The 16,307-nt window shown below is 39.6% G+C and overlaps 1 long non-coding RNA gene across 5 annotated transcripts in view; it reads left to right on the top strand.

The window, feature by feature from the left end:
• Positions 1 to 2,619, top strand: part of LOC120300227 — an 81,966-nt gene extending 79,347 nt beyond the window's left edge. For 4 of the 5 annotated variants that reach the window (XR_005554603.1, XR_005554607.1, XR_005554606.1 and 1 more), the window contains exon 4: positions 677 to 1,387. This is a non-coding gene — a long non-coding RNA (uncharacterized LOC120300227). Of the gene's footprint in view, positions 1 to 676; positions 1,388 to 2,405 lie in introns of those variants that run through there. The other variant, XR_005554605.1, reaches the window with a different exon arrangement.
• Positions 2,620 to 16,307: the final 13,688 nt, after the last annotated feature.

A 16,307-nucleotide genomic window follows, 5' to 3' on the forward strand; every position in this document is an offset into this window, starting at 1 on the left:
TGTTTTTAAGTTTTTTCACTTTAACTTAAAACCACAGTTCCACAACCATTCTCCCAGACTACTTTTGATATGTTTAAAAGATTTCCTTTTAACTTGTTTAGTTTAATAGCAACCTCTGGGCCATCTGCTACCTGCTTTTAGTTCCTGGGAGTATTTGGGAAGCCTTTGGGACTCCTGAGATACTTCTACAAGAAGGATGGCAGTGAAATCCTGCACATTTAGTCTGGAACACACATATGCTGTTCAGCTAATTTATGGATTATCCAACTTCAAAGGAAAGAAGAATTTTTATTATAAAAAAGACCAGTAAAACTCACAAGAATTCTGCCCCAATGTTGATGAATGATAACAATAACAACAACCACATTACCTCTGTGGGAGAAATGCAAATATTTCTTAACTTGCCTCCATGTTACTTTAATGGAAACCCATTGGAAAGGAGAACAGGGGAAGATGACCACTTTTTAGTTATAGGTATAATCATTACCTGGAAGGAGATATTTCAAATTTAGTAATCTGATGGAAAGCAGCTATTGCAAGACAACTGTAAGTCTTGTAGCATGGCTCTCATTCTCCTTCTCCTCTTTCTTTCCGCATATTACTTATTTGGTGTGATTAATTGTTAAATCTTGTGTTGTGATATGCATATTTCTTTGATTTATTCTTTTCTCTACAGGATTTCAAAGCCATCTACCATGAGATTCTTCACTAATTTTATCACTACTTCTTATTCCTATTACAAGGAATAACTTCATAACATATATGATTTGAAAGAGAATTACTGATCTAAAGTGACCCAATAACTTTCAATGGATAAAGGTGGATTTGAACTTCAGACTTCCTGAACCAAGAATATCTAGTTTTCTTCTCTTAAATGTTGTTACTTACTGTAATAGGATGTAGTAAATCTACTTTTTCCATGTCAGTCCCTGCCCTACAGAACCCCATTCCTCCCCACCCACCCCCCAGTAATTGGTTAAGAGCCTACTTCCTAGCCTTCCATAAGGCCTTGAAGAGTTGGTTCTTCCTTCAAGTGTTTCAGTGGAATGAGACTGAAGTTGAATGCTGACTTGGAGGGAAGTGTGGTCTTTGAGGTTCTGGAAAATTTTGTTGTGTTTTTATGGTATTTGGTGTTTTTTACTGTTGTTTGTGAACTGTTCAGGTTTATGGTACATAAGATGGGCAGCCATATTGTATGTCTTTTAGAAAAACAGATAAATCAATCCTAGTCAAATATCTTAACAACTACACCAGATTTACGACATTAGAATGTCTATACAGTCATCTAGGTGATGGTTGTCCCAAAGGTTCTTTTTCAAAAGGATTTTGTTTTTCCTTGAAGACATTTCACTTTTGATCCAAGAAGCTTCTTTAGTTCTGACTGAATGGTGGAGGATGAAGGATCCATCCATCCTTCACTATTCCATTCTCCACCATTCAGTCATAACTGAAGAAGCTTCTTGGATAAGATGTCTTCAAGGGGGAAAAAAATCCAGCTGCCTTTTGAAAAAGCATCTTTGGGACATTAGAATGATGAATATTTGATCCATTTTTCTTCTTCTTTCTTTATCCGTTCTATTATACTTTCACACAGAGGAGCACCTGTTTTTTTAATGATAAATATAGTTGTTGGTTGCTACGGTATGTGCAAGAACATTTTTATCATAATATAATAAAACAGAAAGATGCTAGGCTTTTTAAATAGTAACAATGCTACCTTCTGACACAGAAATACATAGAATCAAATCTTCATAGTTATTTTGTTAAAGCTGGGATGTCACTGTTATTAAACCCTTCTGGTTTCTTTTATGAAGAGAAATAGTATTTAAATAAATGAATGCATAAAAATACATATTTAGAGTTCATTTTTAAATAATATGAATTTTCCAATTTACTTAAATAGTTTAGATTCACAAAATGTAATCTTCTTTATTATTTGGAGGTTCTACCTAACAAATAGTTTCATATAATAATGCATATTACATAATAGTGGCAAGCAGGTTTTTCTCTTAAAGGGAGAAGTTATAAAAGAAAAAATGATAGCTCTGCTGTGCCCAAATTGGCACCAAAAATGGCAGTAAAAATACTTACATATTAAAGAAGCTAATTGGGTGGTTATTCAGCTATTCGGGTTTTCCTGTTGATTTTTCTGGATGAGAATCCAGTGCAAATGAAAGTCATGCTCAGGTATTATCAGGCCTGGAGCACAAAGTATGCTTGGATGCCAGACAACCCTTGCCCTCCTTCCCATGTTCCTCCAATCAATGTAGACACCTTCAGAAGAAATAATTTTATGTTTATAAATATGCAGAAGGATTTCCACATGAACTAATGAAGGTCCTGGCTTGTGTGGAAGTCAGTCTAGTGTACATTCATATGAATAGAAGCTTTTTTTTTTCTTGCAGAGAGTAGCAGTGAAGCAGAAACTTGTCTCTGGAAGTCCAAAGGCATTTGGCAGGTATTGGGTGGGATGAAGGCTTATATAATACACTGTGGAATTAATTGCATAAATATGCCCATAGACATGCTCCCACAAAGTCCTTGAGATAACAAACGGACTGCTCCAGACACGGAACACATTCATCAGCCATTTGGACAGGGTCTGATAAGAACACTGGAAGCAGGATGCATGAATTATCACCCACCTGCATAGCCTTGCATCTGGAGAGTGCTGTTATGTGATACATTGTAACCACTCCTATATACGTCTTTTGATTACGCTGTGTGATGTAAAAACTATAGTAACAATAAAATAGGGTGTTGGAGTCAGCTCTGGGCTCCCATCCCGAGATACCTGCGTGCGTGTCTCATTCTCCATGGGAGACCACCACATCTGGTGACCCCGACGTGATCCACTGAGGGATACGTCCCTGCCGACCCTTTACTTATCACCTGGAATAGGCTTGGTGCACCCGACGAAGTTGCTGGCAACTGACTCCTCTTCGTAAGTATGGGGGGTGGAATGTCTCACGCTCAAAAGCAGCATGTGGAAGAGCTGAGGCTACTTGGCAGGAAAAAATATCTTACTGATCAGGAACAGAAATTAACCCGTCACCTTTCTAAATCTGAGGCTGTTAAATTGCTTGCTTACGTATGGGCTAACTGCTCATCCTATCCGGAGTCTGGATCTTTAAAAGTAGATACATGGAGGAAAATCGGAGCTGTCCTCCATCAGTCTCCAAGAGCCCCCCCAGAGATTTTGTGCCCTTGGAAAATTGCCTATACCCTGATTCAAACCCATGCTGACTCGCCTCATCAGCCTTTATTAGACCCTCCACCGTACAAAAGTCCGTCTGTTATGTTGGCCACTCCCTTGCCACCTGGAACCGGTTTTAACCCTCCTTCTGCCCCTGCAAATTCTATGGATCCTGATAAACAACAAACAGCCTCTCCTGTTCCTGCCACGTTGCCGCCTGTCTCCCGGCCCGGAATCATCCGTGGCGCTTTTCAAAAGGCTTTGAACAATGGTGATTTGAGTGTTTCTGAACTATCCGAGACAGAGTTGTTCCCTGTTACTTATCAACAGACCGCAGCAGGCATAGTGGTTGATTGGGAAGCACTTCCCCTGGCTATGATCCGAGAATTGAAAAAGGCTACAAAAGATTATGGCATAACCAGTCCCTATACTAGAGGACTGATACACTCAGTTGCTAGCGCATATTGAATGTTGCCTCAAGATTGGAAAGATCTGTTCCGCATGCTTCTTAACGGAATGCAATACGTAGTTTTTGAATCTGAATATAAGAGAGAGGCACAAAACAGAGCTAATCACCCAGGTTCACAATGGACAGCAGAACAACTCTTCGGAGAAGGCAATTTTGCTACCCTTAATGCTCAGGCTCAAACTTTCACCCCCTTTGCATTTCTGATCATTAATACTTGTGTTCTTTCTGCCATGGCTCGTGTTGATGAGTCTGGCACCCCGATTCAATCTTTTTCTGCCATTCGCCAAACTGCGACTGAATCCTATGCAGACTTTGTGAATCGCCTGCAAGTTGCCATTGAGCGTCAAATTTCAAACAGAGATGCAGCAAATGAAATCCTCATAAAATTGGCTTATGAACATGCAAATGCGGACTGCCAGTCCATTCTTAAACCACTTGTTTCCAGTCCCACGGCCACCCTAGCGGACTATCTTAAAGCCTGCCGCATTGTGGGAACCAATGTTTTTCAAATGGACACTCTTGCAGCCGCAATACAAAAGGGGAATCAACCCCAAGGCACTTGCTTCAATTGTGGAAAACCTGGTCATTTTAAAAAGCAATGCAGAGCCCCAGGAGGCGGCGCGGCTCGACCCGCTGCCATCCCCGGAGCCAAGCCCAAAACTGTGTGCCCAAAATGTAAAAAGGGTTTTCATTGGGCCAATCAGTGCCGTTCCTCTCAGCCCAATTGGGGAAACTAACAGAGGGGTCTGCAGCTAACCCCTCTCCAAAGGCTGCATCCTTTTCAGACTTTACTCCTTCTGCTTCGCAATATTTTTCTGGCATTGATTTAAAATTGGCTTCTGATCTTTCTGTTACTTTTCCTAACCTACTCACGGTTGCTGAAACCCTTTATTCCGGACCCTTGCCCGGAAACGGAGGGAATAATCCATCCCACACCTGTTGCTCGGGAACAAAGAGTGTTTGTGCTTCCAGGTATGATAGATCCCACGTATAGAGACACCCTAAAAGTCCAATTTTATACCAATCTCCCTGTCACAATGAACCGGGGGGATACGGTGGCACGCTTGGTTTTATTACCATGTGCAGCACCATCCATTCCAGAGGCTGCATATGCACCTCACTCTGGGAATTCTTCCTCTGATTTATTGGCACTAACAAAGCAAATTACTCCCCAAAAACTGGTGATGCCTTTTTTAATCAATGGCATTCTCTTCTTTGGTCTTGTAGACTCTGGTGCAGATGTCTCAGTCATAAGAACAGCTGAATGGCCCTCTAACTGGCCCCTCAAATCCTCACCAGCAGTCAGGGGAGTGGGAGGACTTCAACAAGCAAGCTCCAGTAAAAATTGGCTTACTGCACAACGAATCACAAAAGGCATTTCTGCTAAATTTAAACCTGTCGTCCTCCCTCTTCACACAAATTTATGGGGCAGAGACGTACTCTCTCAATTTAATGCAAAGTTAACTCTGGAAGACTAATAATGCCTCCTTCACCCATGAAGCTTACGCTCCTTTCTGACACCCCCGTGTGGGTAGACCAATGGCCACTCACTTTGGAAAAACAGGAAGCATTGCAGAAACTGGTATATCAGCAAATACAATCTGGCCATTTGGAACCAACTACCAGTCCTTATAACACCCCAGTATTTGTAGTCAAGAAAAAATCAGGCAACTGGAGAATTATTCATGATTTACGCCTCATTAACATAATAATTAAACCCATGGGTCCGCTACAGTGCGGAATGCCCAACCCAAATATGATCCCCAAAGACTATGATTTGGCAATTATTGATTTAAAAGACTGTTTTTTTTACCATTCCTCTACACCCTGATGACAAACAACTTTTTTCCTTTTCTTTGCCTCAAACTAACATGTCCCGACCTACTCCTCGCTATCAATGGACTGTTCTTCCCCAAGGCATGCTTAACAGCCCCACCATATGTCAAGGTTTTGTGGACGCTGCCTTGTTGCCTTTTCGCAAATCCTATCCTAACTTTTTGCTTTATCACTATATGGATGACATTCTTCTAGCTGCACCGGGTCCTCCTGGCACGGTACAAACTGTCCTTCCCCAACTCATTCAGCTTTTAGCTTCTTATGACTTTATTGTCGCCCCGGAAAAAGTTCAGACCCAATCTCCCTTTTTATATCTGGGACACAAAGTCTTAGCCTCTCATTCTGTTCCGGTGCTCCCTGCCATCCACCTTCCTTCTCCTCTCACTTTAGTTGCTTTACAACAAATCTTGGGCACCATAAATTTTATGCGTCCATTTCTTGCACTGACCACTGCCCAATTGGCACCCTTGTTTTTGACTTTGCGAGGCCACACTTCCCCCTCCTCTGTTGTTGTTCTTAACCTCACTCAAAAATATGTTTTTGCCTTAATTAATAGTGCCCTCTCCACCCGCTGGGTGGACCGAGCCATTCCCAATGAGCCTTTGTCTTTGGCCATATTTAATACTCCCTCTATTCCTACAGCTGCCCTTCTCCAACATCAAAAGGGGAGGGTCTCCATTGTTGAATGGATTCACCTCCGCAATACCCCTCGCAAATCTATCAATCCACTGCCTTATATGTTTGCTCTTTTAATTACGAAGGGTCGTTTTCGAGCAAAATGTTTAATTGGATTTGATATTGTTTTTTTATATGTCCCCATGTCTCTTACTATATGGGAACCTTTATTTGCCTCTTCAGATATATTGCAACTTTCTCTTGCTGACTGGGCAGGATCTGTTTCCTGTCATATTTCCTCTGACCCTCGCTTCCAACTCCTTAATAATGTTTCAATTTCTCTGCATTCTCCCATTTCCTCCTCTCCCATTCCTAATGCTGTCACCCTGTATGTTGATGGCAGCAAGACTTATGGTTCATGTGTATGGAAGGAGGGTGAACAATGGCACACAAAAATTACTCCTCCTCAAACTTCTGCTCAGCATGCTGAACTTGCCGCTACAATATTGGCTTTACAAACTTTTTCTTCTGAACCTTTTAATCTTATTTTAGATAGTCTTTATGTATATAAAGTTCTCACCTCTTTATCTGACTCATATGTGTCACCCTCACTGGATGACTCTCTCCTCAGTCTATTTCTCACACTCCAATCCCTTCTTCATTCCCGCTCTACTTGTTTTTTTCTGCTCATATTAGAAGTCACCAACCTTTCCCTGGTATTATCTCCGAAGGCAATGCCAAGGCGGCTGCTGCCGCTTCGGCCACCTCGACTCACCAGGACGTCTCTGTCCTTGTTTTATCTCCCATAACCCCATGGGACAGCCATTCATATTTTCATCAAAATAAGAAGGCTTTAATGAAACAATTTTCTTTAACAGCTATGGAGGCTGCGGCTATCATACAACAATGTCCCACCTGCAGCCTCCAAGCACACTCTGTCCCTCAAGGGGTCAACCCAAGAGGGACGCAGAGCTGTCAACTTTGGCAAATGGATGTTACGCAGTATTTGCCATTTGCCCCCTGGAAATATTTGCATGTTTCTATTGACACCTATTCAGGTTTTATTATGGCCACCCCTCAAAGGGGTGAGTCTGCTAAACATGTTATTAATCATTGTATTTGTACCTTTTCTACCCTGGGCAACCCAAAAGAAATTAAAACGGACAATGCTCCTGCTTATACCAGCACCTCCTTTGCGCAGTTTTGCTCTCACTGGTCTATTGTTCATAAATTTGGCATTCCATATAACTCCACTGGTCAAGCGATCGTGGAACGAGCCAATCAGACCATAAAAAGGGATCTAGACATGCATGCAAAAAAGAAAGGGGAAAATACCCCCGGCTTGCCTGGGATACAAAACACTCTTAATCTTGTACTTTTTACCTTAAACTTTTTGAATGTTTCTGGCACCCTGGCTCAACTGCCGAAGGCAGGCATTTTTCTGCTTCTCCCACAGATTCTTCACGCCCCCAGGTATACTATCGACGTTTGCCTGATCCCACCTGGAAAGGGCCTGCCTCCCTCATTACCTGGGGTCGAGGCTACACTGCAATAGACGACCATGGCGAGATCATTTGGACTCCAGCTCATTGTGTTCGTCCTTATATGGCTCAACGTACACCACCTCAGCCAGGCATATGAGGATCAGGGACTGTGGGCCTTTAATGCTTTTGTACGGGATGCCAGGCACACTGCTCTTACACTTAACGTCACGAACTGTTGGATTTGCATGCAAATTCCTGGTGACAGTCGTGGTGGCCTCATTTTCCATGCCATCCCGTTCAATGAAACAGGATGGAAGCAGCTGTGGAACGTAACTACAGAGACTTTGAATATGACATATGCTGTGGGCGCTCGTATAATGGAACCTGCCAGATTTTATTTTTATAGCACAGGACTATTCCTTGGGAAATTATAGTAATTGTCAACAAGTTATTATATGGAATTCAGCAAAGAAATGCAAATCCATCAAAAGCAACCTTACTAAGATAAACAACACTTATCGAAGCAATCAATGGACAAACGTCAGTACCTACATGGCTTGCCTTGACATGGAATCCATAATAACATTTGCTAATGAGTCTCACCAGGGTTATTATGAGTTACCCAATATGTGGCTACTATGTGGCCATAGAGCCTATCGCCAGGTGCCTAAGGATTGGAAAGGCACCTGTACACTGGGCCTTTTGACCCCTGCTGTATATGCCTTGCCTCATCTCCCTGATGGACGCCTGCGGAACAAACGTGATACTGGCTCCTCGGATCCACCCCTAACATTGGGTGGTAGTTTAGAGACTCAAATCAGCAGAGGAATACTACCCAATCTAGGAGTTGCCATGAACTATAGGGACCTTCATTTGCTTAACAATTGGACTGTTCATATGTTTAATGAAACAATCAACAGCATTAAAATGATTAATCAAGAAATGGGGGAAATAAGGGAAGTAGTTTTGCAAAATCGGTATGCTTTAGATATTATTTTAGCAGCAAAAGGCGGTGTATGTGCTTTAATTCATTCTCATTGTTGTAGGTATATACATGATTTTCAACCTAGTATTTCTGCTACAGCAAGGAAAATGGAATCTATGATCCAAAATAATCCCTTACGCAGTGATGGATCAGGCACTGTGGATATCTGGGGTGCCCTTTGGTCCTGGCTACTGGATGGATCCTGGCTACGATCTTTGATTTCTATTATAGTAACCATTTTGATATTATTTGTATTGTTATGTTGTTGCATTCAATGTATTCCCTCCCTCCTGCAAATGTGCAAAAATGTTACGCCCTCCACTAGGAAGGACGCCTTAATCAGTGAATCAAGATCCCTTCTGGAACTGGAAGTGAGTAGCATTAAAAAAACACAAAAGGAGGAGATGTGGAATTAATTGCATAAATATGCCCATAGACATCCCCCCCCCAAAGTTCTTGAGATAACAAACGGACTGCTCCAGACACGGAACACATTCATCAGCCATTTGGACGGGGTCTGATAAGAACACTGGAAGCAGGATGCATGAATTATCACCCACCTGCATAGCCTTGCATCTGGAGAGTGTCTGTTATGTGATACATTGTAACCACCCCTATATACATCTTTTGATTATGCTGTGTGATGTAAAAACTATAGTAACAATAAAATAGGGTGTTGGAGTCAGCTCTGGGCTCCCATCCCGAGATACTGCGTGTGTGTCTCATTCTCCATGGGAGACCACCACAATACATTCAAATGGTAAATGTTCCGGGTTTAATAAAACCAAAGAGAAATGCTAATCATGATTAGGATGATAGGGAAGGGAAGCGAGGAGAGGGGGAGGAGGAGGGGGCATGGGGGAGGGAGAGAGGGATGGAGGAAGGAAGGAAAGAAGGAAGGTAGGAAGGAAGGAAGGAAGGAAGGAAGGAAGGAAGGAAGGAAGGAAGGAAGGAAGGAGCCACATAACTGTCATGCAAGTATGCATGTCTTACAACAATACTACTTTCTGCATTTCCCAAACCTTGGAATAGCTTCCATTACCAAAATTGCTGCAGATCTTTGATTTTTCATTTTTATTTTTTTCATGTGATAGAAATGTGTAGTGTATATCATTCGCTAATTTTAAAATACATTAAATAATATGTCCCATGATATATTTTGCTGTCTTCCTCCTCATCCCATATGCAGAAGCTCCTGAACTGACAATTGACAGTATAGCAGCTTCCACAAAGCTGAAGGCAATAGATTAATGGGGAGGAGAAGCTTTTGGCCAAGAAATGGAAACCTGCCCTGCTCCGTTCCCTTTTTTTTCTGGTTCATTATAAAGCTGACCCACAGTAGCTTTACTGTTCTGAAGAAAATATTGGCGTGGAGGGGGCATTTCAATCTAACAGTACTATCATTTTTAATCATGATAATTTTATTCTTCCAATCATTTTGATAGCAAAAGTGTTACTAAAAGAAGTGCAAGTTGATCCTGAGAGGAAGGAACATTAGTCTTGTATTTCTGTTCAATCCTTTCTCTTAGAATATACAAGGAAAATTAGATGAGGATATGGGAAATGCTTAATTCCTTTTATAATTATCCTAGGTGTGGGGGTGGGGAGCAGTGATTCTGTAAAATCTTATGTGAAATCATCGAAGACAGGAGTCCCCAACCTGAGGGCCATGAGCTGGTAGTGACTGTCTAGCCAGTGTGCGTGTGTGTGTGCCTACACCCACTCACTTGCGTTAGTGCCGCGGTCACAGGGCGCAAAAACAGGATGCTGTGCCACAGGGCACAAAACCAGGACACCACTGCGTTGCAGGATGCAAAACCAGGACACCGCCGTGCCTTGGGACACAAAAATGGGATGCCGGCCTGACTCATGGTGCAAAAATGAGATGCAAAAACAGGCCACCAGCACACTGCAATGGGCAAAAGCAGACACTGTTGCACCACGGGGTGTGGAAACAGGACAACGCCGCACTGCAGGGTGCAAAAAAGGGTGCCAGTGCATTACAGGGTGCAAAAACAGGCCACCACCATGCTGCAAGGCACAAAAATGGATGCTGCCACACCACGGGGCATGGAAACATGATGCTGCCTCACCGTGGGGCACAAAAACAGGCCACCGCCACACTGCGGGATGAGGAAATGAAGCGCTGCACCATGCAAGAACGGGGCAGGACTAGTATCACGCAGCTACTAGCCCCACCCTGTTTGCAGCACTCACGTGCTCATGGCCCCATGCACATGCATGCGTATACACACCTGTAAAATGCTTCCCCCTCCCTATTCCTTTGGTCCGCCAACTGAGAAAGGTTGGTGATCTCTGGTCTAGGATGCCTCTGGACATAAGCCCTAAACCTGCAGTGGGCTGGGTCAAAACTGTACTTTGCAACTGTCATACATTACTCATATCAAGCAAAGAGATGGAATAGATAGAAATCAGTGAATGAATGTACTTTGAGTGTGGAGTCCTTGGTGGTCTCTGAGCTTGGTTGGTTGTTGCAGAAATTTTATTACCAACTAGATAAGATCAGTTTGCTTCCTGTTTATTTAGCTTCACCTGCCATTTTGTTGAGGATGTAGTTTCTCCTTAGTAGTTTCTTGATTGGGGTATTGTTTTCTGCTTGATTGTTTCCCTGGTGTTAATCCCTGCTTATCTGGGTGTTGGCTGCTGATGAGGATGTGTTCTAGAAATGTTTATTGGAAAGCAATGTATACGTTCCTCAAATACAATGAGTAACTGAAATCAAAAACAAAGCATCTGTGTGAGTTGGTATACAGTATTATGAAAGTGACATGGTGTCTTTGTACCTTTTTAGTAGCATGTCATATATACCCCCTGTATTATTTATGTAATGTCTCTCTGAGCAGCCCTGAATATGTAATTAGAGTTGTGTGCTATGATCAGGCTAATTAATATGTTTTTGTCATCATCCTGGAACAGTATGTATAATATAGTACTGATGTATTTCTATTAGGATACTCCTAATGCAGCAAGGTACATCAATTAATCAAAGCTATTATTCAGTAAATAAATTCCACTGGAATTATTTCCAAGGTTTGGCATTCTCAGGTACACTGACAACATGCTTTAAACTAAACAAAGCTAAAGATTAGATTATAAATTAGATTAAATTCTAGTACTTAAATCATCCCAAAGTGGATTGAGTTCAGCATGCTGTATTTGCTGCACTGCAACATTTCACTGGACCAAAACCTAATTATAATGATTAGTACTAATCATCACTGCACATACATGATTTCAAAAACCAATTGCCTTGACATAGATGTTAGTTTCATGAAAGCTGTTGGAGGAGAATCCACAAGGATCCAGCAAGATATGTATAAATTGCTATTAACCTGCATCCTCTGGAGTCTGCAGTCAAAATTGGCAAGATGATAGGCAGACCATTGTGATGTAAGAGCTACCCCTTTTGTACATACATCAACATCACATGGCAGTTCGTAAGGGACAGGCTTGTCTTATGATGGTACGTCCACCAACCATTTTATTTTGACATTTACCAACCTGTTTATTGTTCTTGTTGTCATCAATTCTGTGTTAAAAACTGCATTTCTCAAATGTTTTTCCTTTATGAAAGATGCTTCCATTTTCCTGACTTATTCAAAGAGTGCCTGAGAATTTATTTTGAACTCGATGGTGTTTCTGAATGTACATTAGAGAGGTGATAGGTGATGTTACTACTATTCTTTTCTAGTTCCCGTGATACTGGAGCCTTCCTAGCCTCTCAAAATGCATAGTAGGCAAGTTCATTTCAGACAATTTCTTGTGTGGTGTAATGCAAGTGTGAGATTCCCAGGGGCTACAAACCACAGAACAATTTTTATAGATGAAAAAGCAGGATAGTCACACTTACCTTTGACCCAGCACTAAAGAAATGAAGAACACCCATAAAAACTTATCTTTGAAAGTAATTTGAGAACAAATTATCCTTTATCAAATCTAATGAGTATTAAGAAAATAAACATAGACTTGTTCAGCATATTAGTAACAGTGATTAAAATAGAGGAGGGTTTCCTGGGTCAGGCTTCGAAGACACTCACTTTCTTAAGAGAAAAATTAGGTTTCATTTCCCTTTGAAGATCAGGTGAGGACTCATAGGCCCACTGAAATTAGCTTCACAAAAGTGATGGGTCATCTTACCCTTCCAATGAGGGAGGTTCTAATGGATAGTGGGTCAAATATAGATAATGAAATAAAATTGAAATCCAGTGGAAAAACCAAATGAATTTTAGTAGGCCCAATCCCAGTGGTTTGTGAAATGTATTATTTGTTTTATTTGTGAGAAGAAAACACCATCAAAGCTAACGCCACAAAGCATAGAAAAACTCAAAGAAATAGAATGGATAGTAATATCATCATCTTGAAATAAAACACTTATTAGTAACCACCAGTATTCTATTTAAGCTTTAAGGAAATAGCATGGGGAGCAGAGGAAGAAAGGGCAATTATTGGGTCTACTATATATCCAATCCTATTGAACATAATCAATATAATCCCTACTGCCTTACTGAGGAACGTAATAGTGTTAACGCTTTGACTATTTAAGCTTTTTGTGAATGTACTCAAACATACACAAACACTGCAGGACAAGTTATGATAGCTTTTCATGTGCTTCATGCAATAAATTTAAACAGCTCCCTGAATGCTGACTAGGCTCCTTGCTGAGGGAGCTTTGGGAAGTTTAAGGATTTTGCAAAATATCTTGCCTGCTTCCACTAGATGGCATGAAAGCACTGCCCTGGGATTTCTCTGCATGCAAATTCTTTGAACAGCATCCAGTAATCTGTAATTCACCAGGCTTTTTGATAGCCCTTCATTTCCTAGGCTTGACTTAAAGCACACTCCTATATTTATAGAGAAATAAATAGAGAGAGATAACTATATAGCCATATTTTTCATAGTATCTATAATATTTTTATTATCATTATGTTTTAGATGATTTTTAAAAATGCAACAACAGATTTTTTTTAAAAAAAAAAATAACAGCCTAATTCTGTTTCAAAATAGTTAATTTCCAATCTGGTGGATTTGAATTTATGCAAATTTCCTCCTTCTTGGGAGAATAGAGAGATCTGATGTTTGACATATAAACTATGCATCAGTCAAAGAATACTCAAGAAATCTAGCATTTGTTAACCCAAGCACTTTACCAGCTCTTTTCTATAACACCTGTACAGTGGCCTAGGTGATGACAGCAAAGTATATATTTTAGTTTTGATAGTTGAGAATGCAATTCATTTGCATACCTGGGATGCTGGATCAACATCTATTTAAAATGCAGCCATTACATTTATTTCATTGTTTAAGTTTAATTTCCATTTAGGAACCAAGGAAGTAGTATCTATGTTGCTGATTCTCAGTCTACGCTGATAGAGACAAATTGATTTTTTTCTTTAGGCTGGATGCTGATATTTAGATTACAGGGAGAATTAATTTAACCCGTAGTAAATGTATGCTCAGAGCATACCTATCAGTTCTTTATCAGTATCTCTCTCACTGTAGAAAAATTACCATATTTCTACACATATTATCATTTTCTCTATCACAAAAATGTCCATTTAAAAGCTGTTTTGATCTTTTAGATAAGTGCCTTGATTTAAAATAATAGCAAAAAAAGTAAAATTAAGCTTCTAAGCTCAGCAGTGCATGAATGACAAATCTGTTATAGTTTGGAGTATATTTTAAGAAACTCCTTTTTAAACCTCTTAAAGTAAATTTACATATGCTCAGAAGAGATATTACATCCTGGGAAAGTGAGCAGAATAATTTATTTCCCTATGCTACTGATACTGTTCTGTTTATACAGACACTGCATAATAAATTCCTTTTTTCCCCCAACTGTTATCATGTGATTTTTTTTTCATTGTAAGAATTTTTTAATGCACTGCTATTTAAGGATTTTTGAATTCTACATGCAACTTCAACTCCTTTTCCATCTTATTTTGGTTAATTTTTTATGGATCAAGTTAGAATGAGATAAAGCACATCCATGAAAATATACAGTGGATATGTTCAACATTTCTGGTTTTTTTTAAAAAATGAGTGCTCTATTTTTCTAACAGTAAGAACAAATGAAATAAAACAGACAACATAATACAGATGCCCATGTAAAGGGTCAGCTGTTCATTCTCATATAAATTATTTGGCTGCTGCTTCCAGCTTGTTGGTCCCTGTAAGCCTGTCTCTGTTCCCACCATCATGGCTCCTTTGCTCTGTTTAACTATTAAGAGGATACTCTCACCACAAGATGCGATTTGGGGGCTCAGTTCAGTGATTTTGGAAGCAGACTTAAGCCAAATCTGAAGCTGCTTGAATCAACTCAGATCCTAAGTCTAAAACTGGGAAAGAAAAAAAGTCAAAATTCTTGAATTTTCAAATAAATAAATCGGTATATATTTTATTTTTTTAATCTGAAAAAATGAAATTTTAAAATGAAATCCCCACGATTCAGAAGCAGAATTAGTTAAAGAATGTATGGTTAAATGGGCACAAAATTTTGAGGAACCGGTTTTATTAGATACCTGGGAGATTATTTGGGTGAGGAATGTTAAATTTACACAAGCCCAAAATTTAAGGGAAAACTTTTATAAAATGTTTTACAGATGGCACCTTGATCCACAAAAAATGTCTCGTATGTATCCTGACTTGCAGCCTAAATGTTGGAGATGTGAATGTTTGAATGCTACTTATTACCATATCTGGTGGTTATGTAAAAATATAAAAGCTTTTTGGATTAAAATATGGTGGAATATTCAAAGAATTTTCAGAAGAAGGATAAAATTTACCCCACAATTGTTTTTGTTAGGTATTGCTTCTGATTGTGACAGTAAAGAGATTATATTGATGTTAAATTTAATTACAGCGGCCAGGTTGTTAGTAGGGCAATGTTGGAAGAAGGAATTTTTGCCTACATTGCAAGAATGGTTTTTTAAAGTTTCTTATTTGGCGGAAATGGCAGAGATTTCGGCTTTCTTGAAAGATCAATCGCAGGAGAAGTATCTCCTGGTATGGAAAAGATGGATAGAATTCATACAATATAAGTTGGATATAAAAAAATATTACTTAGTTTTTGAATAATTTATAATTAAAGTTTAAGATATTTCTTAGATATTTTCTTTTATTTTTATTTTTTTTTATTTTTTCTTTTTCTGTTTTTTCTTTTCTTTCTTTTTGTATTTTTTTTATATATTGTTGTTAATTATTTTATAATTTGTTTAATTAACGTATTTAGATTTGTTTATGGTTTATAAGTGTTTCAAGATTCTTTTAAATTTTTTTTTAATTAAGCCTGTATTCAGCTCTGGGAAGATTGGGGGAGGGTAGGGGAGGGGTGGGAGGGTGTGGGGGAGGAGAATATTTTCTTTTTGTAAAACTTAAAAATTTTCAATTAAAAAAAAATGAAATCCCCACATAATCACAAAAACAAATGGACAAAACCAGAGTTTTAGAATAAGAGGTGTAGGGTTTTAGAAAGTTGTATTCTTTTAAAGTCAGTTATGAATACAATTACAGTTGCAGGCAAAGTTGCCAACTTGGTAAGGATTTTGTATCAGTGTATATAATAACAACAACAACAACACCCCAATTAACAATTATCAATAAGAAAGACAAAAAAGTCTGGATAGTGGACATGGCAGTGCCTGGAGACAGCAGATTAGACAAGAAAGAACTGGAGAAGATAACAAAATACAAAGACCTACAAAT

The sequence above is a fragment of the Crotalus tigris genome, unplaced genomic scaffold (assembly GCF_016545835.1).
Source record: "Crotalus tigris isolate CLP2741 ecotype Arizona unplaced genomic scaffold, ASM1654583v1 scf7180000017613.987060, whole genome shotgun sequence".
Classification (NCBI taxonomy): domain Eukaryota; kingdom Metazoa; phylum Chordata; class Lepidosauria; order Squamata; family Viperidae; genus Crotalus; species Crotalus tigris.